General features: G+C 42.6%; 1 long non-coding RNA gene across 2 annotated transcripts; it reads left to right on the top strand.

Moving 5' to 3' along the window:
• The first annotated feature begins 2528 nt into the window (after positions 1-2528).
• Positions 2529-23556, top strand: LOC118160892. Of its 2 annotated transcripts, none has more exons than XR_004747727.1 (3): positions 2529-3955; positions 16463-16613; positions 20652-23556. It is a non-coding gene; the product is annotated as an uncharacterized LOC118160892 (long non-coding RNA). The 2 variants fall into 2 exon arrangements; XR_004747729.1 differs by having other exon boundaries at positions 20748-23555.
• Positions 23557-25623: the final 2067 nt, after the last annotated feature.

Genomic DNA, 25623 nt, shown 5'->3' with positions numbered 1-25623 from the left:
GTTTTTTAAGCAGAGAGCGAGGCACAGCATGACCACTGGGTGTGCTCAGGCAGCAAAGTTGGATAGCTCTGTGCCTCTTCTTGTGATGGTCTTGGTAAAGACATAATTAACCTGAATGAGAGGCTACCTCACACTCTCCCTGGAAAGTGCACTGTAAGGATTGCAGAGCTTAGAATTTGCCAGGTATACACTTGTGCATATATAAAAAGCTATATTTATCTCATCTTGTTAAATATGCTTTTAGCAGGAAGATTATGCCATCATGGTAGTTACACTCTGAAATGCAACTAACATGGTACTTACATTCTAAACCCTTATTTTCATTCACTTTTAACTTTCTGAGTAAAGTAGCTTTTGCATTGATTTATCATGCTCCACCTGGGACCAGACATGATCATTTTGCAGACAAAAGGGAAGTTTTATTAACATCCATCCAGTCATTTAGTCAATTCAGAGTTGTCTGACTGAGAAAAAGCCATTTTCACTTTTAAATCCATCACATAAATTCTGGGGGCTGAGATAACTCATGACTTGTTTTATTTCATAAAAAAAAAAAAATAAATACCAGTTTCACATGGGTCAAGTGGTTTTTTTAGCTTCCCCCTTTCTGAAGAAGAAATAGCAAAGTTAACAAAATAGTGCACAAGTACTCATGCACCTGTGCATATGCATATGTGGATCAATTTGAGAAACAAATTTGGACAGGCAAGAAAGTCTAAAACATGGGTCCCAGGTATGGAGGCAATCGCAAACACATGCCAGTCTTGAATATGCTCACCAGAACTGCCCACACGCAGAAAGTCAGGCATAAGCTTAAGTCTGTGTTAAACTGGAGTCCTGGTAACTTAAAAGAAGGGAGATATTAATTACGAGGGTTGACAAATCTCCTTAGCTTTTTGACTGTTACCTGCACAGCAGTTGATAAAATGTTCAAGCTAATGATATAAAGAAGTCAAATAATGATATTGCAGACTTACAGGTTTATCCTGGGATTAATAAATTATAGGAGTCCACAGTGAGTTGTGTTTGAAGGGATAGCAGCTGGATCCTTGAAAACAGATGGCCTTCCTTGTCTAAGTAGGCTTGATCTTGTCTAATCTTAAAAGCTAAGCAGGTTTGGGTCTGAAAGATCCACCAGAGAATACCTGATGCTCTAGGTTGTTGCTTTTCTATAGCAGCAATTGCTGCTTATAATGTGATGGGAAATGTAATGAGAATTTTGTAAAAATAAATAAATAAATGCAAAAATTATAACTCGATTTTATGTTTTTCACATTATTCCTGGCAGCATATTGCTAGAAATTTGCTGTGTTCTCAGGATGATAGGAATTTAATGCAAGCTTCTTTTGTCTTAGTACATGATGCTTTGTTAAAATGGCAAAGAAATCACCAGCCTGCTGCAGTGACCTGCAGCACAAGTTTTGAGAACGATTGCCCATGAATTGAGAAATTTTAAAATGACTTAATAAAAACCCACCTCAATGATATTTACAATATTTGCTTTTTCATGAGCAGCATTTTGGTTGCAGCTTTTTTGTTTGTTTTGTTTATTGCTTTACATGTATTCTTCTCACAGATTTCCTTAAAAATGCTGAGCAGTTACCAAACTACAGCATGACCTTTCAATGGTGATTGCTCAACACCAAACTAGTCTGGTTCACATCTAACTATTTGCACTTGTAACTGTGCTAGGTGTTGCCACAGGAGGCTACAAGGCTCTGTAGAGCTCATTTTGTGTCTGCCAAAAGAGACAAGAGGAGATCAGGTCGCTCCTTTAGCTCCTGAATGCCTCTTGGGTTGGGAGGCTTTTGCCAGACAAAACCACTTGCAGGTGTCCCAAGGAATTTGGTTATTTGGCTTTCGAGGAACAAATTTTCCACATATAGTTTTGTATTTATTTTTTTTTTATTTTTTTATTTTTTTGGGTAGGAAATTGGCAGCTACTGAGTCAATGGTACTCAATATTCTAAATAATAATAACATAAAAATGGGATCAGTAAAGATTTAGCCTTTGGCTTTTGTGAGAGAAGCACGATGCCCTTAGGCAACTGGTTTATAGGTGACCACTGTAGCTGGCTGCTGCTAGCTGCTGCCTACCCGCTCAGTGCCATTGCTCACATAACAAACACTGGTGTTGAAGAATGATCAGATTAATTAGTCTGTCAGCATGGAGGGATCTGGTTTATAGCCACTTGACTGTTTGTTATGGTGCTTTTTCTCTGAGCGCTGTTAACCACATACAAATGCTTGGAAATTGCACTATTCATGAATCAAGTGAATATGGAGAGAATAATTGTCACTTCCCTAAAATGCAACAATCCCAAATGCTTTATATAAGCATCTAGAATTAGAAAAATGCTGTTCTTTTCTGGTAGTTTATTTTATATTGTACTGTATGATAGTCAGTGTGGTAAAGACCTATATCAATTACAGCATTTCATTACACAGTAGCACAAAACATAACATCGTATAGTAGTTTGCTTGCTCAACAATAGGCAACTCTATCTCAGACAGTAATACCCCGTCAGAAATTCACAGTTAAATCATATCAAATGTCTCATTCTGTTGCAATCAAAAGAAGCATTTTTATAAAATTCAGTTGAGCAATATTAATCAATTCTACATAAATCAGGTTTCAACAACAGAAAAATTTACTTCTACCCTAAAATCTCTTAAATGCTAATTTTATGCATGTCAAAGAATTTCTGATGACAATATGTTACCTTTATCTTTTAATATTTTCATACTGAATTCCTAAAAACGACAGGATTGCATGCAAGGTTAATATGCATGTCCTTATATAAATGTGTTTCTATATCCCCTAAATACGTATGTACATACAGATGCAGATGCACAACATACAGATACCTATTTGTGATCACTTTCCCTTTGACTGCAGCGTTGTCCTTTGTAATTCATTTGCCCTACAGCATCAGTTGTTCAAATGTTTTCTAGGAATTGCATGTCTCTATGCAGATCATGATAGCAGCTAGAAGTTGTTTGCAAGGCCAGGCTTCACTTGCATGTCTTATTTTTGTAAATATTTTTTGTTGATGTAGTGGATGGAGGCTTATTAAAAATCCATGTTCTTAGAAGTCCTCAGATCCTGTCCTCAGAGGTGATGTGCTATAACTGAACAGAAGATTGGTTTGCGAGTTTTGATTTGGTGATTTGATGAGATAAAGAGGCAAGGAATAAACAGTTAAAAAATAAAAATAATAATAAAAAGGAATTCTCCACCAAAGTATCTCTTAGAAGGCTCATGCTTTCACAAGTATTAGACAAACTACCAGATAACTCAAGTGATTTATGACTTAATAGTGCTGAAAAGTCACCAGTGGAAAAGAAAAAAAATATTTCTCAAATGTAAAACCCTTAGTAATTTCCTTAATTTTCATTTTTATGGAAATAATAATATAGAGAAGGCAAAGTTATGGCTAGTTATTAAAGTGTCATCTGATTACATCACCAATTTATAAAGACGTTTTAAAAAATAAAGCTTCAAGTCTGGTCTACATATAAAATAAGATATGACAACAGTCTTCACAGGAGCAAAAAGATCCTAGCTATGTGTTTTGCCTTGAAGAAATGAGTCAAGTACCCCTACCAGCTCAGAGAACAGCTGTGACAGTAGCACTTTGCATTTCTACAGTCCTTTTCACCTCACAGTTTAAAAAAATAAAAAAATAAAAAAAATAAAAAGATGCTTAATGTAACTGATTCAATGCAACATCTCTGTCTATGTCTGAAGAAAATTTTGCTTATTCCTTAGAAAATTTAAATTCCTTTGGTTTTGGGAACCCAACTTAAACTGGACCAGACTGTATGTTTAAAGGTGCTGGAGTCCCCTGACCAGGATGAGTCCCAGCTCACTGCAACAGCAGCATCAAGTTTCTCCTGAAAGAAGGCTGAGGAGGGTGAAGGAAGGGGAGAAATGAGTAGGCTGAGGAAGCAGGTAGGTTTATCAACCTTCAGTCCAGCTACCCAGACTTTGTTAATGGCACTGTGTGGTACAGCATCAAAAACTGCACTTGCTGCTTCCCCAGGGGCAGACCTTGAAATACCCATTTGTGCATTGGTAGAGTAAGCAAATATTAAAATTGACACATTGTAAGGTGTTTTTCTCAGCTGCACTGAATAAAGGAAAAAAAAAAAAAAAATCTGAAGCTGTGTCAGATTGAATAAACCACTAGGATGAAAGGAGTGAAGTGATAAAGAGTTAGATACAAGCTACAGAAACAAACATGAGCATGAGAACACCTTTTTTTTTTTTTTTTTTTTTTTTTTTTTTGAAAGCAAATGGGATGTTGGGTCAGCCACCCAATTTGTTTGAACTATGCTTTTGACTGAATGTGTGATCTTGAAAAAACGGCTTCCATGATGGAAAAAATGGTGGAGAAAGGGTAAGCTGTTACACTTTCTAACGCAAAACAACTTCAAAAGGCAAAGCTGATTATTGGACGTTATTGACATATTCACTTTATCACAGTTCAAGTTCCACAACCTGATTTTTTGTTGTTTTGGGGAAATGCTTGATGCAAAAGAATATAGATAAGTTTTTTGAAAATCAGATGTAGACTTAAAGAAGACATCTATTCCAAAATAGCATAGAAGGGGGTATGGGCAGCGTAGAAAAAGGCTGCCTAATTTTTGATTTATTGGCCTACTAAAGGGTCTTGTTGGTGTTCACCTGCTTTTGAAGGGGACTCGTGCTTTTTATATATGTTTTGATCTGTCCTAGACATTACTATTCAAGACATTTTTAAATATCATATGCCAGTTTGAATTAAAATATGTATTTGCTCTTTCATTGAATTTTTTAGCATTTCGACCAGAAGCTATAAGACATTTTCTATATCCCTGAAATTTATTAAATGGTGGGAAAGTGGTAGGAAAGTGTTGCACAAAACAGATAAGTTTTCACAGTCTCTCTTTTTGTGCTGCTACCTCATTGATTAATTATCTGCCAACACTTCATTTTCATTAGAATTCACAACATCCAAAATTACACTTGCAGGAAAGCTGATGTAAAAGTTGATTTAAATGGGAGAGAGTTAGCTTAATATTTAGCTTTAACAAACAGACAAACAAACAAACAAAGACACTACAGACTGCCAAATCCTGGTTACTCAAGAACAGCATAACTTAAAACATTTTTTTCTTTTTGTTCACAGAATTCTACTGTAGCTCTTTTAGATGTAAATTTAACCTGATGACTCCCTTCTCTGGCTAATTAACACTGGCTTCACCATTGTGCTTTAGGATTATAATTGGCTCAACTTGCACACTGACTTTAAGACTATACTGTTCTCTTAATCGTTTGACTTCATTAAGAAACTCAGCATTTAACATTGTTTTCCTTTGCTGAAAGAGATATGTAAATTCTGGGGACTTGTTCCAGCAAATCATTTCAGTGGGTTCACAGCTTAAAATGTGTGAAAAGCGCCATGGATTTCTTCCATCTGGGCAATATTCATCAGTGTGATTTTACTGTGTCACCTCGAGAACTGTGTGCAGCTTTGGGTGCTACAGTATAAGAAAGATATAAAACTGCTAGAGAGTGTCCAAAGGAGGGCTACAAAGATGGTGAAGGGTCTGGAGAGGAACAAGTATGAGGAGCAGCTGAGGTCCCTTGGTTTGTTCAGCCCAGAGCAGAGCAGGCTGAGGGGAGGCCTCATGGCGGCCTGCAGCTCCCTCACGAGGGGAGCGGAGGGGCAGGCGCTGAGCTCTGCTCTCTGGGGACAGCGACAGGACGAGGGCACGGCATGGAGCTGGGACAGGGGAGGGTCAGGCTGGGGGTTAGGGAAAGGTTCTGCACCCAGAGGGTGGTCGGGCACTGGGACAGGCTCGCTGGGGCAGTGGTCACGGCACCGAACCTGCTGGAGTTCCAAGTGTTTGGCCAACGCTCTCAGACATATGGTCTGATTTTTGGGTGGTCCTGTGTGGAGCTAGGAGTTGGACTCAATGACCCTTGTGGGTCCCTTCCAACTTGGGATGTTTTGTGATACTATGATTCTATGAAAAATGCTTTACTGATAAACTAATTTATTTCATAACTTTTCTTTCTCTTTCTGCCTTTCCCACTCCCCTTATTCCCTTCGCACACACTGAGTCTTCCTGTGCTTTACTGGTGATAAACTCAATCCAGCAAAGCATTTGTTCAGAAATCATCTGCATTTCTATGGTAACCTTACTGGTGGTGCTGAAGGCCTAGTGCTGTAGGGGTACTGTGCAAGGCAATGTCATAGCAAGAGCTGCTGTCCTTTACTACATCACTGGAAAAAGTGGGCAAGTTTTCAGGCTCTCTCGAGATTCCCCAGAATCTTTTTCCAGTGATAGCAGATTCAGTGCAGAGAACCCTTTCCCTGACAGCCTTGCTTTCATTTGATTTGGGATCATTTTGGTACCTTTGGGTCAATTCTGTGTATTTGGGCTAGTCAATGAGATCTGGTCCAGCAAGCTTCTAAAGTACTCTTTTAGTGCAACAATATAATACATAGAGCTCAGGTTAAGATGGGCCTACATTGCTATTGGAAAGATCTCTCAAGGCCCAGTTCTGCTCATATAGTTCAAACAAGCAATGATAATGAAGGAAATCTGACACATAATCCCTCTTCAAAGGTGCTGAGAGACCTTTATGTGATGTTGCTTTCACAGTGTTCCTTGGAGTTATTATTGGCTCCACCTACACCAATTCGCTCTCATGGAGCCTGACCCAGAAAAGAACTAGTCCACGTTTCATCTGACACTATCCTCAAAATTTAAAAAAAAAGAAAAAAAAAGAAAAAAAAAGAATTAAGAATAACTGAAGAGGTTATTTTCTAATGTATACCTTCAATTCTTCAATTGGAAAAGGCATTTTACTTTTTTCTAATAACTCCATGTGGTATTTTTCCAGATGTAAGTCTTAATTCGCTCTTTAACAAAAACTATAGTGGTGTAATATCCAGGCAAAAATATATATATATATATAAAATAAAATTCCAAAGTGGAACAAACATATTAACATACTGAGAAATCTTTACTTGGTCTTTATGCAAACGTCCTTGTTAAAATGTCGATAAAGCCATTTTAAAAGAACCCATCGAGAGACAGGGTCAAGTTAAGGTATTTTGGCATCCGCAAAGTAAAACAGTACTATGAAAGCTCAGAAAAGGCTTTTAAGCTTGACAAGCAGCAAGATGTTGTGTAGGTGTGTTTGTGAAAGAGAGAAGCATGCAAGAAAGCGCCCAAGGAAGGCTCGCTTGCCTGGAACTAGAAGCAGATTTAAAACTGTGTGGGGCTGACAGACTGAGCAAGATCCAAAATGTGATCTTCATAAGCCTGGAAAAACACTTTGCCATGCTTACCAAGTCAAATTGTCTTTTCATCTCTTGCTTCCTTCCTGTGTCCACTTATAAGATTTAGTCTTAACACTCTCACTTCATTGCTAGGATGGAAACTTTCTTTATTATACTGAAAATTCTCATCACCGACTATTGTGAGCTTCTTTTATCTGGCTGTATTGAGTGGTCACAATATTGCTGCCTACCAGTACACTCAGATTATGGCTGCTGTAGGACAAAAAAAACACACTCAGTTTATGTAGTTTAAACCAAACCAGGATTGAAGAAGTTTATTGATTTATTAACAACACCTAGTTATTCAGCAATCAGTGAACAATACTTTCAGGATCAGTATCAGCAATACAAAAGACAAACCACAACACTAGACTCTCCCACATATGACATAGCAGCTACATGATTTCAAGCACACAAGCAGTTCCTTTGAGAATAAACCTATTGTGACATCAAGAACACGTGGAATCAGTTTTTCAAGTGATTTGTTTCTAGCTCAACAAGTTAATTAATTTCTTGAAGGGTTATGGTTTTACAGTAACACTGGTATGAAGGTATATGGAGAGGCCTAGAACAGAAATACAGAGTTAAGTCCAGATATGGAAGCAGATCTTTTAGTGGTGTGGTCAGCTCTGTCTGTGTGTGGTTCTGTCTCACAATTCCTCTGAAATTGTTCAGTCCCTCCAAAATGCATGTGCTTAAATCAGGGTTTGATGGGCTGGAGCCCTTTGTGTCTCACAGAAAGCTGTGCAAGTCTGAGCTTCCCAGCTCCAGCACAGACACATCTCAAGTTCCTGTGAAAGTGCTGTCAGCCTTGAATCAGAGTGCAAAATGCAGTTATCAAAACTGGCTTGGACAGCTCTCCAGTTGGGTGTAAGTAACTGGTCAGTCACTCCACCTGAACATTGCCAGAAGCCTCTTTTACTGAAACCTGCTTCCTTTTTTTTTAACAAAATGTGCCCATCTGGAGAAGAAGTTGTACTTGGTGACCTTGGAGAGGCATGTAAGTACGAAAGTCATTATGATCAAGGGTTGCTGAGTCAGAGAAGGTGATACAGAAACATTTTTTATTATATATATATATTGATATATATATATTTTTCCTGGAAGGAGTAACCTTTCCAAAATACTCACCTGTATAACTCTGCATCCTAGCTACTTATTAGCAGAAGTTTTTTTTTTGACTACCCGGATTGGGTAGGTAGGGGTAGGCAGGTGTTGCTCTGGAAGTGAGTAACTTCTGCCAAGCAAGGGGCCAAGAGATGAAAGTGACATAGGGAAATCTCAAATGCATTTTCTTCCATCTTTTTCACAATGCCACCACATGGAATTGAGCAACACATCTTCATTTCTTTCTGTGTATTGGCATAATACCTCTTTACCCTTCCTTTTCACAGTCACTTCCTGCTAGTGATGATGAATGTAGTACAAACAGCACAAGCATAATAAATTGGTTCTTAATTTCCTTCTAGCTGATCTTGAATTTGGCTGGTGGCTATAAGTGAAGTAAATGTACTAGAACACTACATGGTAGGGTTTGAAAATAAGGATCTGATTGTCATAGCCAAATAGTCATTATGAGTGTTAATCACCCAAACTGAATTCCAGCGTATACTTAACTGCACACCTGTCTGACATCTGGAAAATTGAACTAATCCATTTTATGAAAGGAACTCCAACTTGGAAATCACATTTGCTCTTGGCAGTGTTATGCCTACTATTGTTACAAATAGCCCTGAAGATGATTAGAATGGAAAGGAAATGAAGGCAATCTCCTTTGTTTTTCAGGCTGTGTATTTTGTGAGTTTGACAGCATTTGGAGGGAGTTATTTACCTTGTTTTATCCATGACTAGCTCACACGCTGCGCTGAGAGGGCTCATGCACAGTTTGCCCCAGGCTGTGCAAGACTGTCTTTACAGAAGCAGAAAGTGCAGAGGTTTGGCAGCAGGGCAGGGGAGAGGCCACCACTGGGGAAGGAATGAATGTGGTGTGTTCCTCCGCTCCTTCCAACTGCCCTTGAGAGACCAGAGCAAAACAGAGAAGGTTTCATGCTGTTCCTTTCAAAAGCATTGAAGACTCCTTTGGAAGGTTTTGCTAGATTAAAATGGCCAATTTATTAGTGGTACTGTTTCAAAACCTTCAAAATCTTCAGGTTTGTTTGTATGTCTGTCATGAACAAAGGAGAGAGAAATGTATTTCAAACATCACCTAGAACTTCTCAGGACCTCCTGAGCCCACAAGCAGCCAAATACAGGTATTGATGACAAACCATACAATTAGTGCCCAAAACTCAGTGTGCCAGAGATTAAACAAATATATTCATATTCATCTTAACATAAATTTGCCTTACATTAGGTACGTTATTATTATTATTATTTAATTATAACTGCTAATTGTTCTGTCTGCCAACCCCACAGTATATCTTTTATTAATGGAAGTGGCAGCTATTATAGCATAGTATTGTATTTTCTTTCTTAAAAGAATCTACAGAACCTTACAAGCTGATGTATTTCTTCCATATGTCTTAGTTGTTTTGCAATAGCAGTAACTTAAAAAAATACACATTACAAAACCTGAATCAGGCAACTGATTTTAATTTTGGATTTTTTAGTCCTCTTATAATATGTGATTGAAAGTTTGTGAGGTACTCAGTGTGGTTTATAAAACCCTGTCAAGTGCTTGTAACTTTGGCAAAGAAAGACTTCTTAATACACAGTTTTTAATGTGAAATTACCATATTTTCAGTTAGCAAGAGAGGTCTTTTTCAGCAGCTAAAATTAACTGTTGAAAAACGTTGGAAATGTGCATGGTAATGAGTTCATTCCTGTCAAAATGAAATCATTAATATTAATTTTTACCCTCCTCTGAGTGACTCCTGCACCATTTTTCAAGTTAGAAAAGGAGTTAATGAATTTGCAGGACCATTTCCTGCAGTACAGGATGAGCAGGTCTCCCACCACCAGCAAAGGGCTATTTTAAGTCTTGACTTCTCCTTTGAGAAGTTCCTTCTTCAGTGTTTAACTTTTCCTCTGATTATTTACAGGCAAAACCATCAAAATTACTGTAAGCTTGTTTACTTCTAAAACACATATGATGTACAGACCCTGAGATTGCCACGAGATGGTTTTCTGGAAGGCTTTTTTACCAGCTAAGTGGAGCAATACATCTAAGTTCAGACTATTCCCAAGGGACCTGTTTTCACTGAAGTCGATGGAAAAAATCCCATTGATTTCAGCATAGCTGGATCAAGTCCAAAGTTCAGACATTTCCAAGAGGTCTCCAAGTACAGCAAAAAATAAGGGTATTCGGAGGCAAGTGATTCACTGAAAGATTTCAGTATGTATTTAGTCTACGGTGATTAAATTACAATTAAGCATACAACTGAAGTTAAGTATGAATTTAAATGTCTTTAGTTCTATTTATTCTAAAAAATCACATGCTGTACCGCAGCTACACTTACCAAGCAGACAGGTGACATGGAGGCTTGGTGACAATAGCACATAACAATAAATACATTTAGTTTCTGTGTTAAAAAGTGCAATTTTAATCCCACAGTGCACCATAAAACTTTCAAAAGATGGCATTAACAGTGGTATCTTTGCAATTTAAGAATGTCTTAGTATTTTTAACTGGATGCACATTGTTGGCTTTTGTTTTAATATGGGGGGGAGGGGAAACGATCAACTTTTGTCCTCATTTAATGCTAACTAAATATTCCTTAGCTACTGAAGTGACTTAATGACATGAGTATGTGGTCTTATCAAAGTCCCATTATTGTTCTGACAGTATCTCATTTGTATGCAAATCCACTTGCATGCAACTTATTCTTTGGCAAACGGTGCTAGCAAGCCAGCGAGCGTCGTTTTAATTATGTGCATGTCTCTATGTAGCATATTTGTTACTGCATATGAACATTATGCTGCTGTAACAACTACTGTACCTTATATCATGCTTATGAACAGCAGTGCAGATCATCGTGCAATTTTTATCATGAGTGATAGACGTGCTCTGTCAGTCGCTGTCACCCAAGGGTAATCGCAATACATAAGGCATCCTTTTAAATAAAATATTAATGGGGCACTTTTTTGTGATTGCCCATCTTTTTCATAATGATGCCCACTGGATATCTGTTCAATCAGTGCCTCATCTGGACTTACTTTGCATATTCTTGACCATTAAGAAAAATTAATCCTGTTAGACACGAACTGAAACAGAGACCCCGTGCACCTTTATCAGAGGACAGCTTTTGCTTAGTAGATGTAGGCTGGCATCAAAAGATGACCAGGGTCAGCAGAAGTGTAGAGGGGGAGAGGAATGGTGAGTGAGTGGTGCCAGCTGTCCCATGCCAGGCGTTTGTCACTGTAGGAGCTCCCTTACAGTGACTGTACATGCTGTGTATACCCCAAAATGAGGGGACTCTGCTAGGTGGCTTGCAGGTTGGACACCCCAGGAATCCCTTCCCAGCAGATGTGTGACACTCCTTGTGTTTCTGCAGTTTCCAGGACGGGGCAGACAGAGCCTTTCCCTGAGGTCCTATGGGTGAACCTTTCCTTTTCTGTTACATCGGGCCAGCAATATAAAGCTTCCCTTGGCTGTTTCATGTCATGAAACCAGCCCAATTCTTTGTAAGACAATCCATGCTAAGGGAAACACGTTACAAGAGTGAATATTGTCAGAGTTGGAAGAGTGGTTTCAGAACTGCAGGATTTCAGAAAAAAATGAAAAGGACAGCGTCAGAGTCCCAGCTTCTAGTCAGAAAAGTTTTAACACGAACCTTTGGAGGAACAAAATGTGAACCTATCAGGAGAAGAATAATCAGCCAGCATTAATACAAAGGCATAGAGAAAGGACAACATTCTGCTCTGAAGGTAGCCTCAGCTTACGTGGTTAAATGCATGTGGATTGAGTACAATAGTGTATCTGTGTGTGGTGCTGTGGTTTGATCTATTCAAGAGGACAGGGCTGGAGGAGCTGTCTAGGTCATTATCTCCTGTGCTCTGCAATTGCAAGTGCTGCATACATCCCCGTGTATGCTTGTGTACATGCATGTGTACAGGAAGAGTAAGATCCGCATTCCTACAAAGCTACCTGAATCTCGAAAAACCTCTCAGAGATACTAAAGAGAGACCCTAGTCAAAGAAGACAACAAAACTTCTGCAATTACTAATAAACCTGACAAACTGATTTATGGCTGTTTTTCTTGCCGTGATTTGTTGACAGATTGTTCTTTATGCAAAAATTACCAAGGTTTAAATCTGCATCATATGGCCCCTAATTCAGCCGACAATATGTTACCAATTAAATTCCGCTTAAGCTATCATCAACTAGCGAACCACAGACTGTGTTAAAGAGAATGACAGTCAGATAGCCAGTAAAATCATTTGTGCCGTGATTCCAAAGGCAAGCCTATAAAGGAGGGACATTAAATAACTACATGAAAGATAAAAGAGCTTTTTTTTTGCAGTGAAAATGAAAGTGCTGCCAGTTTTGTGTGTAATGTTGGAGAAATACGGGCAGAATCCCTGTCCTTGGTATCCCATACTGTCCTTGCATACAGGAGGAACTGCACTGCAGGGGAAGTGCTTAGTGAGAAGAGTGTTAATGAAACTTAACCATTTGCCCTTTCATTTGATCTCCAATTACTCTTTGGCTGGACTTGGGCCCTTGCTCTTTGGTATTGTTATTTTCACTGGCAGGGAGAGGATACATTTACTGCCAGGGAAAAGATCGGCTCCCACAGAACAAAGAAGGTGTTGCCAAATTAGCTCTACTTCCCCTGGATGTTTTCTTCTTCACTAAGGTGTCACAGAGTGCCACTGGATGTCACAGGACCCCTCTCCAAACGCTGACGGTGGCAGCACACAGCACCGGGCAGCGCACCATCTAATTTCCAAATTCTGATAGGCAACCTCACCTGGGAAAGGAGCATTTCAGATTTTGCCGAGAGATAAAAACTGCCACTTATCACAGACCTAGAATAAAGGTGCCTTTCCAAGCAGCCTTGGGCTCTGTTTGCTCCAGGAAAGAGGACAACTTCCTCGGAGTCAGGCTCGTGCTGCTCCACATGGGCTGAGGTCAGCCTACAGGGTGGAGGGGACTGATTCGGCTTTTGGCTTCAGCACAGCACCAAAGCATTCAGCTGCACAGCAGAAACACGCCTGTAAATGCTGCATTGTATGGAGCTTCCCACTGTGAATTTTATGTCTCTCCTTATCTCAGCTTTAATGCTGTGGTTGTGTATTAAGTGTAGGTAAGAATGGGTAGTAATCTTTGTTTAGAAAATCGAGCGTCTAACTATTAACCCCAGTGAATTGAAAATTTACTCCTTTTCCAGCTATATGATCTTCGCAGTCATTATTTACTTAAGAGCTTTTTAATGCTTTGCTGTCTGCATCGATGACTGCAGTGTCCTAGCAAGGGACTAGAATTTGGGATCTCATCGTGAGGTGTCTCTAATGAACACTTGAACTCCCCTTCCTTTCTGTACATTGCAGTACAAAATCATAAGCCAAAAAACCCCACGGAGAAGCAACTAAAATTATAACACTTTCAAAAAATACAAACATCCCTCTTACTGAAGATTACAATGTAAATCAGGCATCTATTATTTCTGTGTCAGTATAATAATATAAAAAGAATTTGCACATGATAAGAAGCATCCTCTAAGGATGACAAATTAGGCATAATAAAACAGTTAGGAGAGAACATAAATAAGAAGGCATTTGGGGCAAATCCTCTTCTTCCTCTACAGTCATGCAAATAAACAGCTCGAGGGATACACATCCTTGCTGACAACGTGGCAGCCAGTCCCACAGAGGCTGCTAGAGACCTCAACAAGTCTCTCGTCCCAGCTATCCTCCCCCAAAAAGAAGCTGGGTAGAAGCAGAATCTTTGGTCTCCACCCCAGTCATGCCTGTGTGGTCACAAACATGAAGAATCGCAGTGCCATCTTACACCTTTCTGTCATCACACAGCACACTGTGCTTGCTTTCTGGGATGGTAAAGCCCAGGATGGAACAGGCTGCCCCTCAGACTGGGAAATTTGCATAAGAGTTGTGTTTGAAATTAGATCTATGGATCTGTAATGTCTTCCAGCATTTCTGTGAGGTCTCCATCAGCTCATCTGTACAGGCATATTTTGGTGTAACTCAGCTGAACTCGGTTGAACTGCTTCTCATGTGTTCCTGTATGAAGTGAGAGTCAGTCCCTGTGTGATTCAGTAAATTTTTTCATGCATCAGCACTGTAAGGACATAATATTTTTGTCTCTCTCTCTCTCTCTCTTTTTTTTTTTTTTTTTTTTTTTAAATCTTGCCTGTGCATCAGTGTGTGGTGCTGGAGAAAAAAAACAATCCTGCAGCATCAGGCAAAGCCCTTGCTGACTGCTCTGCTATGGTACATTTGTCAGTGCTTTTCCTGCTTTCTCGTTCAGATTTCTTTCAGTTTATTTTATAGGTTGCCCTGCAGATCATGTGGGAATGCAGATCAACCTCTGCTGAAGTAGTCACGAGGGATGTCACACCAGGCACGAGGACAGCTTTCTCCTCTCTGTTTCCTATTTAAGCAGATGACACCGCAGTGGTTCTGTGTGGCTTAGGTCTCTGCAGCCCAACTCTGCGGGATCTGGCAGACTGCACATTGCCCGCAGATTTCTGTGTGTCTGCACTGATGGAGCCAGGACCCACCCCTTCTCGGTATCCTCTGGGATCCACTCTGGGGGAGAGCAGCAGTCACCTCAGCTCAGTGCATATGGTTTTTAATTACAGACAAGAAGATGACTGGATGGAGAAGTTATAGAGGAGCCGGGTTGTCACCTGGGGACCACATGCAGCTGACGGAAGTCATAGTGGACTTGGTTGTAAAAAAGAACACCTTGTCCCAAAGATTGGCTGCAATAGTCCCTGTGCTGACCCCCATCTTAGCATAGCACTGGCCTGGTGCACCCATCAGCTCCGGTTCTGGAGGAGAATGGGTGCTTTGAGCTGCTGCTGTATGTGTTTTCTTCTATAGTATCTTTTTTCCTTTTTGCTTGATTTTTCAGATGGAGCTAGATCTGTCCAGAGGCTCACTGGTGGTGAACGCGTGCATTAGTAAGACATAACGAACAGCAGGCTGCATGGCATTTTGCAAGAGTTCCCTTCCTGCTCTACCAGCAAACAACAGAGATAACTGCTGCCTCCTAAATTTCCATACTCTGCTTCTTTCTGGGCCCAGTCCAACTTGCACTCAAGGTGGCTGGGAAATTTCCACTGTTTATCGTGGGTTTCAGGCTAGTCCTGTTAAAAGAGGAAAAAAAAAAAAAAAAAAGAAAGAAACCAAAGTTGGGTGGTTACTCACTAGTATCTAAACTGTATGTGCCTATATGAAGGATACAGGGAAAACAGAATCCGTGCCAGTTGAAATGGTGTCACCATCTAGTCCCCAGCCAGTGTATCTGCTACAATTCCTAATTTATGCAGTGATTTAACATCACCGTGGGTCCAGCTCATTGAAGCAAATTTATATGCAGGAACACTATTTTAATCATAGACTTAAAATAATTTTAATTAATAATAGCTTCCTTTTCCAGTCTGTCAACATATCTCCACCTCTTGGCTTTTTAAGAATTAAAGTAAATATAGAAATAAAAATATTAAATTATTGCCAGACGACCAGAACAAAGAAAACAGCAGAACCCTGAAGTCTAGAGATGTGAAAAATGGCCAAGAGTTTTCAACTCCATCCTGTCTACTCAATTCTGCTGTAGCTAACTCCATCTTATTTAAGGCTTGCTAAAACTAAATGTGGAAATGAAATAATCAACATGCCATAATAGGCCATCTCACCCTTGTTCTTTTCAGCCTGTCCTTTATTCTTTCAGTCTCTCAGGTGCGAGGTTTCTTTCCCACCCCTGGTTGCTATCAAATATCACCTTCACGACTTTGCCTGTGGCATTTATCCTGCTGCTACTCTAATTTTGCTTCCTCTTCACTGGAAACAGCTGCTCTACGTGGGTAGCTCGTCCACAGCGTGGTGGGATGTTACTGGGGATCTTGTTAATGCTAATGGAGCTGGTCCAGCTGCTGGCACAGAACATATGGCTTTATACAGGATTTCAGACCCAAAACGTTCTCCCTGTATTTCAGGAGCGCAGAGCATGGAGGACAGGGCTCAGACACCTCCTTGCTTTTAGCCCCTGGTCTTTCCTGAGGCTTATTCCCAGGAAGGGACACTGACCCACTGCTGGGGACAGGTGAGATGGCCTGACACCCTGCTGCTGCACCTCGCCAGGGAGAGGTTTGTGGGTACGCTCTCTATAGGACTGGGGAGATTATGGGCTGTTTCACACCCCCCCCCCCCATGACTCAGAACTGAAAGTTATTGTGTTTACATTGCTTTTATCCACTTTAAAGAAAAAAAAAAAATTATGCTCAGAAACCACGACGTTGCTTCCAAGAGGGTTAAAATTTAGCCACCAGGGTGCCTCTTGAAGGTGTGGGATTTTTAATATTGAATATAAAACGGATGAGGGTAAGACATGCCTTTCTCTTTCTCTAAGGATGCACTCATTTAATGGTTAAACTTGAAAAGGGGCTACGAGAAACATCCTGAATTACAGTTTAAATGAGTTTAAAGTTCCTGTTCCTTATAGCTTAAAAAAAAAAAAAAAAAAAAAAAGTGTCTGAAACCAAATGGTCTCAGTGGGGTGGTGCATGGGCAAAATGTAAAATGACACATAATGAAATAATTTTATTTGCAAACCTGTTCAGAAGCCTGGTACAGACTGTAACGATCAAGCAAAAGCAGTCTCTCATTTCTCTTGGTGTTCCTTTGCAGAATTATGTGACCCAAGAAAGAAAACATTAAGATGTTCTGATTTCACCCTATAGGACAGAGAAATACGCTTTGGTTAATGCTTACCATAATTCTATCTACTTGGCTCAGACAGTTATATTTTTATGAATCTTACGTTACTTTCTGTCACCCTCTAGGCAACAATATAGAGTTATTACAGTATAAAGGAAAATGCTTCCTGTTGAGCTTATACTTGAACAAGTCTTAACCAAGTGGAAGCTCTTAATAAAAGGGTAAATATACTAAGGAATAAACAGGTACAGTGAATAAAAAGGAACACTGGATTTATTGATGCTCAGGTTCATGGCACAGACCAGCGAAAGGTAGAAAACTCCAAGGTAAAGCTGACAGGCCGAGCTCGGTCAGAAATCTGAGGGAGTTAGAGTTTTGTTAAGTGAATTTAGTGCTCATTAAGGGATTTGCGGTGTCAGCGTTACCGAGCGAAGTCCTCTCTCGCCCTCGCATCAGGAAGAGCGTAGCGCAGCAAGATTAATTCTGTGTCCGTCCTCTTCTTGGCCTCCTCAATAAAATTATCACCCAGGGACCCAATTGTTCGGTGCTAGCCGGTGCATACCTGCTCGCCAGGAATTTAGCTGAGATCACCCCCTCTTTTAATGCGGCACGCGGATCGTAGCGCCCTGCGCTGGGCTGGCCTTCAAACATCGGATTAACTTTGTGGGCTTTTGGGCTTTTTTTTGCTCCCTAATGATTTATTTGCATAACTTTAGTAACTGCATAATGCACAGAAGCCCTTATTGGCTGGCCTGTGCATTAACATTGCTTCTTCATTTGAAATGTACCTGGGAGGAGGTGTTCTTCTGCTCTTTGCAATAACGGGTAGAGGCGGGCACCTCGCCATCCTGGGGGCTTGCTTGTGCCAGCTCTTGGTGGCAGGAGACCCTTCTCCTGACCACTAAGAGCTGCATAGACCTACTGGCTACAGATAACTTCCAGACTGAGTTGAAAGGAAAATACTGTCAGTGACAATGCTTTGCTTCTCTCTGAAATACCCACACAAATTGTTTCCTTCTGCTTTACATCTCTCTACCATCATTTTTTTCCCCTTGTTCTCACTCCAGTTATTTTGACTAAAAGTTTATTTTGCACAGCAGAGGAAATAGAGATCTGCAAATACTAAACAGACTCAAGCAAAAATATTGGTGCACATGTTCTCAAATTAGTTACACAGAGTGTGGCTCTAGAAAACCCTGGTGAGTTTGGAAAAAATGAACTTACTTGGTCTGGCTGTGTATCTTTCCCCCTCAGCCGAAACCAGCTAGATATAGTTTTCATTCTACTGGAAACTATTCACAATGAGTATACAAGGATATTGCAAACCCTCTTTCCCTATGGCCCCATGCGGCTTTTTAAGCCCAGATATTAAGCCTTCCTCAGCATTACCTTATCCTTTCGTCCAGACATCATTCAAAGGTACAGTTGACTTTCTAAATTACATCATATGTGAGTAGATTTATTTTTCCTTTTCTGCAGATATAGTTTAATTTCCTTTTCCAATTTGCATGGGTGCATACTCATAAATTTTAAATATATTTAACCTCTTTTCAAAAGACCCTTTGAATTTCTCTAAGGTCTGTGCCCTCTAAGTTGGATACACAATCTTTTGTACATAAAAACCCACCAAGACTTCCAGAAATGCTGCATTAAACACCTCCCTGCCTTTCCAAAAGGCTTTCTCTTTCCCTCATAAAACAAAACGTTCCCCTGCATGATGCTCCTGTTAGCCCAGAAATGGAGAGACGTTCGCTGGGGCTTTGCTGAACGCGCAGTTCATCGAGTACCAAAATAGCAAGAGAAGGTCAGCCGGGCTGTCCTGGGCCCTAACAGCCATCCTGCCAGCCCAGGGTCCTGGCCATGGCCCCAGCCAGAGCCCACAGCTACTGGAGGAAGGCAGAGAAGATGTTTCAGCATAGCAGAGATGGGCTGACCTGTGGCCATGGTAAGTCCTCTGTCACTGCCTGAGGCATTAAGAATTGATGAAAGGATCCCACACCAAACACTTTATGTAATTTTTCTTTTTCTTCTCAAGTGCCTGTTACCTCTGAGTGGTCACCTTGCTGTCCAGGTGGCATTACCCCCATCACCTCTCTCTTGTTCCTCACTGTTAGATTTCCATTTTGGGGAGCACCCCCTTTGGGAAGCCCACATCTACACCCACTTTACAACCGGGTGATGAGGATGAACCATTTCTTTGTCTTGCCAAAGAGAAGGGTGAGGAGCAGGAGGCTCCTCAGCAGGACCTGCCTCCCAGACAGAGTGCTCCACTCGGGTCTGGGAAAAAGTAGCAGCTAGGGGGTTGTATTAAACCTGGACATGGCTGCAATTTCTGGTTCAATTTGGGTGGCCAGGCTGGGAGAACCCATTTCGCACACCAGAGGTGACCTGGGGAATGCAAAGGGTGGCGATGGGAACGGTGTGGGAGCTGTACTTCTGTCCCCACTCCGCGCCCCACAGCACACCCCGGCTGCTGGTACCCAAGCCCAGCTCACCGCAACACCAGAGCCCCCCAGAGAGCACACAAAAGACCTGTGGTTGTTCAGCGAGGACCACCTGCCTCTCCTCCATGTTTTGGTTTGTAAATGTAATTATCCAAAAACATATATATCATCCTAATCTTTCCCAGATGTCGTGGTGCTGGCTTCATTCGGGTCTTGCCCATGTGGGCTGGAGGGGAGCTTGCAGCCTGACCGGCTCGGCGTGGAGGGAGCGAGGGGCTCGCTCTGCTCTGATGCCTTTGTCTCCTGCCTGCTCTGCCAGCACAGAGGTTTTCTTTGGGGAGCTGCTGCTCCGAGGATGCTCTGAGAGGATGCAACCTTAAAACCAGCGCGGTCGCAGAGAATGATAATGAGGGCGTTTATTAAAGTCGTTTACCAGGCAGGAACAGAGTGCACAGGAAGCATAGGATAGAAGGGAGTGTGAAGTAATTGCTTATCTAAACCTGCTGCTGCTGCTCACAATTTCAGAAACCTTCATGGGAAAGATAAAGGAGAGGTTAAAACACGCTTCTCCCCTCTGCCCCCGTCCCATGCCTGGCCCCAGAGCAGCCGCCCCAGCCCTTGGACCCCTGGCCAGGTGCTGTGCTGGGAGCAGGGTGCGTGCCTGCCGGTCCTACCCATCGGCAGCACCGCAGGTCATGCCCTCCCCATCGCCCAAAGAGCCCCCATCCAGAAAAAGGGCTTTGTTTGAGCTGGCCCCCAGGGAAAGCCCAGTCCTAAAGCTGGGCTCGGTCCTTTTGTTTGCAGGTTAAAAACTTGACCTTCCCCTCCCCTGAGCCCCAAACGGCCCTCGTAACACTTCTGTCCAGCAATTACATCTTCTTTTTAGGTCTTACTCAGGAAAACAGAAGGACTGTGATAACATAAACAGGTCTCAAAACCTTTTGTGTGTGGGGAAAAATATACAGGAAAGAGAAAAATGAGGGAAAAGAAATGCGTGTGTCTCTAATTGGCATAATTCCTTCAGCCCCGGCTCATAATTTAAGGCGGATCAATTCTACAGCTGACATGATAGATGCTGTCATCAATATTCGGAAACAGCAATTTATATTTCTTCGTTCAGGGACACGGCCATCGACGCACCTCGGTGGGGGTCCTACATGCGAGTCGGGAGCAGGATGTGGCCGGCAGACGGAGACTTGACTGAGACTTCCAGCCACGCAACTTATTAAAATAATAAATATTTTCATTATCCACGGAATCCATTATACTTCTCCGTTTTAGCAATAGTTAACTAATAATTTGGATTAATTACCAAGCTAAATCATTAAAAATTAAATCCATATATTTCGTTTCTTTAAAAGAGTGATAGTTTGCAACCATTTGTGTATTACGCATGTTAAGTGGGAGGGTGATGAAATATGTTGTGTTAACTGAGCTTTGACAGCATCTGTATCCATGCCACATTATGCTCTGGTCTTATCAAATCTCAGAAGCTACTGTGTATAAATAGACTGTGATGATATTTGCGGGAGAGAAATCATTCACAATAATTTTTTGGCATCTTCTGTAGTGACTAGAGAAGAACCGTCTAACGAATATAGCATATAATAATGCAATAAAGGGGTATATAAGAGCCCGGGATGAGGAGCACTTGTACTGAATCAGAGTTATGGTTCAGCACACGCTACCTATCAGACATAAACACAACTTTCATCCTAAGGAATTTCAGAGCAGATTGCAAGTTGAAACGAATAGGGAAACCCAATTCAGAGGTCATTTTGCTCTCTGCTGAAGCAACGATTGGCACTGTGATGGAACTTCGCAGTTACTTAATGAAACATTATCGGCTTGAAGATATATAGGTACGGGGGGAAGTAATGCTGTCCAGTGAGTAAAATTATTTATGAATGTGCATTTTATTATGTTTGGAATACTCAACTACGGGCTGTGCAGCTGCACAGACTGCATGGTACTGAGCTCAATACAGGAAAAAAAACTGTGAAACTGGATCGGCTGTGATATACAGCTGGCTGGACTAGATAATCCAGTGGTTTTACCTTGCTGTAAACTCTACGAGGTTATGAAAGGAACTACGTTTAAAACTCCATTATGCTTAAGCCTGTAAGTATCTAATTAAAGTGGGGTGCTGTACTGAAATTTAAATAGCAACCCTCTTGTTATAAAACATATGCAATGGACTACTTAAGAGCCCACTGGACAAACAAAACACGTCCTAAAGCTCCGGGGGACTGATTCTGCAGCACCTACTCTAATTTAGGAGCACTTGTCCCTGAGGTGCCGATACTGCTCGGCGTGGTGACGAGTTGCAGGAGCAAGACTAAATAATGCTTCCTGCCTTCTCCATGCTTTGGAAGAGATTTGTGTCTGGGCTTTATGTAAACACCCACCGAGGAACTGTATATGTCATGTCCCAGCTTACACAGGAGCCTGGAGCAGTTGCTGGAGCTCTCTGTGAAGACTGACTTGCAAAGAGATGTGCATTGCACCCTGAAAAAAGTGTACCTGTGCTCGGTGGCCTTCCCTCCGAGCAGGGTAGCAATCTGCCCTCCGGGGGAAATGCCGATGGATTAGTTTTTTTGGGCAAGAGCACCTCTGCGTTGGCGTGGCACATGTGGGGTAACGAAGGAGAGAATCACATCCTTGAAACACACTGTACCAATGCTGAGGAATTTCCTTTGCTACTCACCAGAAACGTATTTAAACTGCTTATTTCTGTATCTCACAGTACCTCTGGAACTCCTTTCCTGGTCTGCGAAAGCGTTCGGCTAAGGTCCTGTGAATTCCCTGGGAATTAATACATTGCTCACCGGGTAAACACTGTTTTAAAGGTAGGTTATGCTGAAGAGATACTAGAGAGAGATTTTTCACACAGGATGTGAAGAATGTAGTATTTCTCACCTCCCCCTTATTTTATGTTGCATTAAAATTATCTTTACTCTTCCTCCGGCAGTTGCTATGCCGCACTCAAGACAGAGAGTCTGGGAAGTGGGAAATGTCAACTTTTAAGATGATGTTCAGCTTTCTTGTTACACGCATTCTTTATGTAATGGGTTTGAATTACGTGTTGTTCACAGGCTTTCAGCTCTTCTTAGAAAGTTAGCTTGACTGGGCACAGTTGCTAGCTTATTGTTAATAAAGAGTTGATGACACAGGAAGGAGCCCAAATAGGGGCCGAGTAATTTCTAGGTGAATCTTTAAATATATACATATAGTGAGCAGGATTGGATGGCACATAGTTTATTTGTATTTTTTGCAACACCATGCTTCCCTAGAGAGGCAGGCTTCACTCTCTGCAAGAGCTGCAAACCTCGTTGCCAAGTCCCATAGCAAGGGGTGACCGAGGGGGATCGGTGACTGCAGGAAAGCCATGGGTTGCAACAGGCAGCATAAAATGTGTTCCTTCAGTCAGGGGCCTGAGCTCCTTCCAAATCTGTGCTCATTTATTGCAGGTTACGGTTAGGATCATGCTATGCTTTGTCATATATAGGACACACATCATGGAGAAAGAAAAATCAGGGCTGGAAGGGTAACCTGCTGGTGTGGGGTCATATACAAGGAGCTTCAAAAATGCCATCAAGGCCAGCACTTGGCTGCTAAGTTGAGATTTTCAAGTGACATTAATTTCAATGCAGTTAGTCTTGATGTACTCTGCTCTGCCTGAGAATCGTAGCTGATGGGAAAGATAACACAGCAATAAAAATATACATGCAAGAAATGTAAAAGAAAAAAAAATCTCATGTATTAAAACATATTAAAAACATAAAACATGCCGCCTATGTTGCCATCATTATATATTACCGTCTGAAATTTAATTCACTCAGTGCTGCTCACGCTGTTTGTTTACTTTTTTCTGTTGATCTTGGTTTGGGTGATGCATTTAGCCTACAGAATTTCACTTCCAACTTTCCAGCGGGCTTGTGTGCTGCCACCTGTTAGCACCACAGCACGCCTCACACTTCTCAGAGTGACCCACGGTCAGCTCCACCGCTGATGTAAGGGGGGTCTACCTCCAGTGATTTAGGCCGTAAAGACAGCCCAAGCCTCCCCTGCCCTAAATTCCACTTGGAGGGTGATTTAAGCGCTGCTGCAAATCACCGTGCAAGCTGGGGCTCTGCGGGAGAATCGGGTCCGTGCTGCAATGCCAGTTGCAAAATCTCTCTTGAAGCACGGAGAGTGGTGCAGTACAGGCCGTGGCTTTAAAAGGTCAGCATAAATATGCTGCCCTTACTCCTTCGCTCATAAGTAATATTTGTGCTGAGAGTTTTTACCTGGTTTTCAGGCTGTCTTCAGCCCCGCTAAGCGTTGTCCCAGAAAAGGCTGTTTTCAGGTGGCTTTACTAATGCTGGACCAAGCGTGGCCTCTGAGCTGTCCTGCTTTCCTGCCTTTTCATCCTCATCCGCTGTGGTTAGGCAGGGGGTGTCTCAAGCCCTGTCGTCCCTGCCCGCATCCTTCTCCATCCCACCGGGAAGGTGAGCAGACGGAGCGGGCAGGAGCCAGCTCCCGCGGGTCCCTCCGGCTGAAGATGTGCCACTTCCACAGGGTCTGGGGACTTCTGGCAGTAGGAGGCAGCACCACCTTGGCTGTGCAGAGGCACAGAAGCAGCTCTGGAGTGGCTCGGGATTTTCAGAGGGCTTGCTGAGAGCCTGCTGTACGGACGTACGGGTTTTCAAACCTTTCCCTTGGAGCGTTCCTACACGGCAGCCAGAGGTGTGCCTGCAGCTGGAGCAGGGTGACTGACACGAAATGAAATCTGGCTAGCTTGGGAATGAATAACAGAGCCCGACGGCCCCAAAACATGCCCAGAAGGCTGTAGAAATGGGGCTGGCAGGACTCCACGCGTGTCAGGGCACCACCTTCAGCCTCCAGCTTGCTTGGCTTGCTCTCAGAGAGCAGGGATCTCCCAGGACGGGATGGCCCCGTGGATATTCACGCTGGCACTGTCACGCCAACAGCCCCCTCCTGCCATCGCGGGCTTTGCACATTGTTTCTCCCTTCTGTGATGACATGGCACTTCTCCGGCAGCTTGTCGCTGCTTAGCTAAAAAGCGCAATTTTCTGGGAAGTTCTACGCATTACCCTCTCCCGACGTGGTGCAGCAGCTACAGATGGGGCAGCCTGCCCCAACCGGCCGGCCAGATCCCACAGGCAGTGCTTTGCTCAGGCGGGGCGCACAGACTGAGGGGTTTCGCTCTCGTTGGGACACAGGCACCAACCGCTGGCAGGCACCTCCATTGCTAACCAGACATCCCTCATGTTTGAAGGATGTGTGTGCACCCGGGTCTCTAACGTGCTGTGCAAATCAACGTAGACTGTCATGTAGACGGAGCCTGTAGATTTGCACACGTCCAAGGAGGAATCAGTGTGGGATTTGCACATGTGTAGCTATTCTCACATCCAAGGAGGATGCAAAAAGCACATTAACCCAACCCCAGATCGTGGCTGAACTGCCCCATGGGCACCCACGGCTGTGGCTGAGTGCTGTGGGACAAGGCCCACGGCCTGCCCCATGGCCATGGTACACCCACCCCAATTTCCATGGGTACAGTGGTGGTGTGTGTGGGGCTGGGATCATGAGTGGGGATGGGATCATGAGTGGGTCTGGGATCACAAATGGGGTTGGGATCACACCTGGGGCTGGGATCATGCATGGGATTAGGATCACACATGGGGGAGACCAGAGCGGACTTATTAGAATAAATAAATAAATAAATAAAAATAACACCCCCAAAATCCCCCAAACAGCCCCGATCACAACTTCCACCACCGGAACATTTTGGGGTGCAAGTTGCCACCGGCTCCCCCTTTTCCCCCCTTCCCCCAAGTGCCGCCGTCTGGGCCCTCCCCCCTTGTCCCCCCCCGCCCCCCCCCCCCCACGCCGGGCGGGCGCTGCGCGGGCTCTGCGCGGGTGCTGCGCGGGCGCAGCTTGCGCGGGGCGGGCGCCGCCTCGGCCGCGCTCCCGGCGCGCAGGAGGGAGGG

This window comes from Oxyura jamaicensis, chromosome 1 (assembly GCF_011077185.1).
Source record: "Oxyura jamaicensis isolate SHBP4307 breed ruddy duck chromosome 1, BPBGC_Ojam_1.0, whole genome shotgun sequence".
In the NCBI taxonomy this organism is placed as follows: domain Eukaryota; kingdom Metazoa; phylum Chordata; class Aves; order Anseriformes; family Anatidae; genus Oxyura; species Oxyura jamaicensis.
Note: the sequence above shows the minus strand (reverse complement) of the source record. Positions and strands in the feature narration are given on the sequence as shown.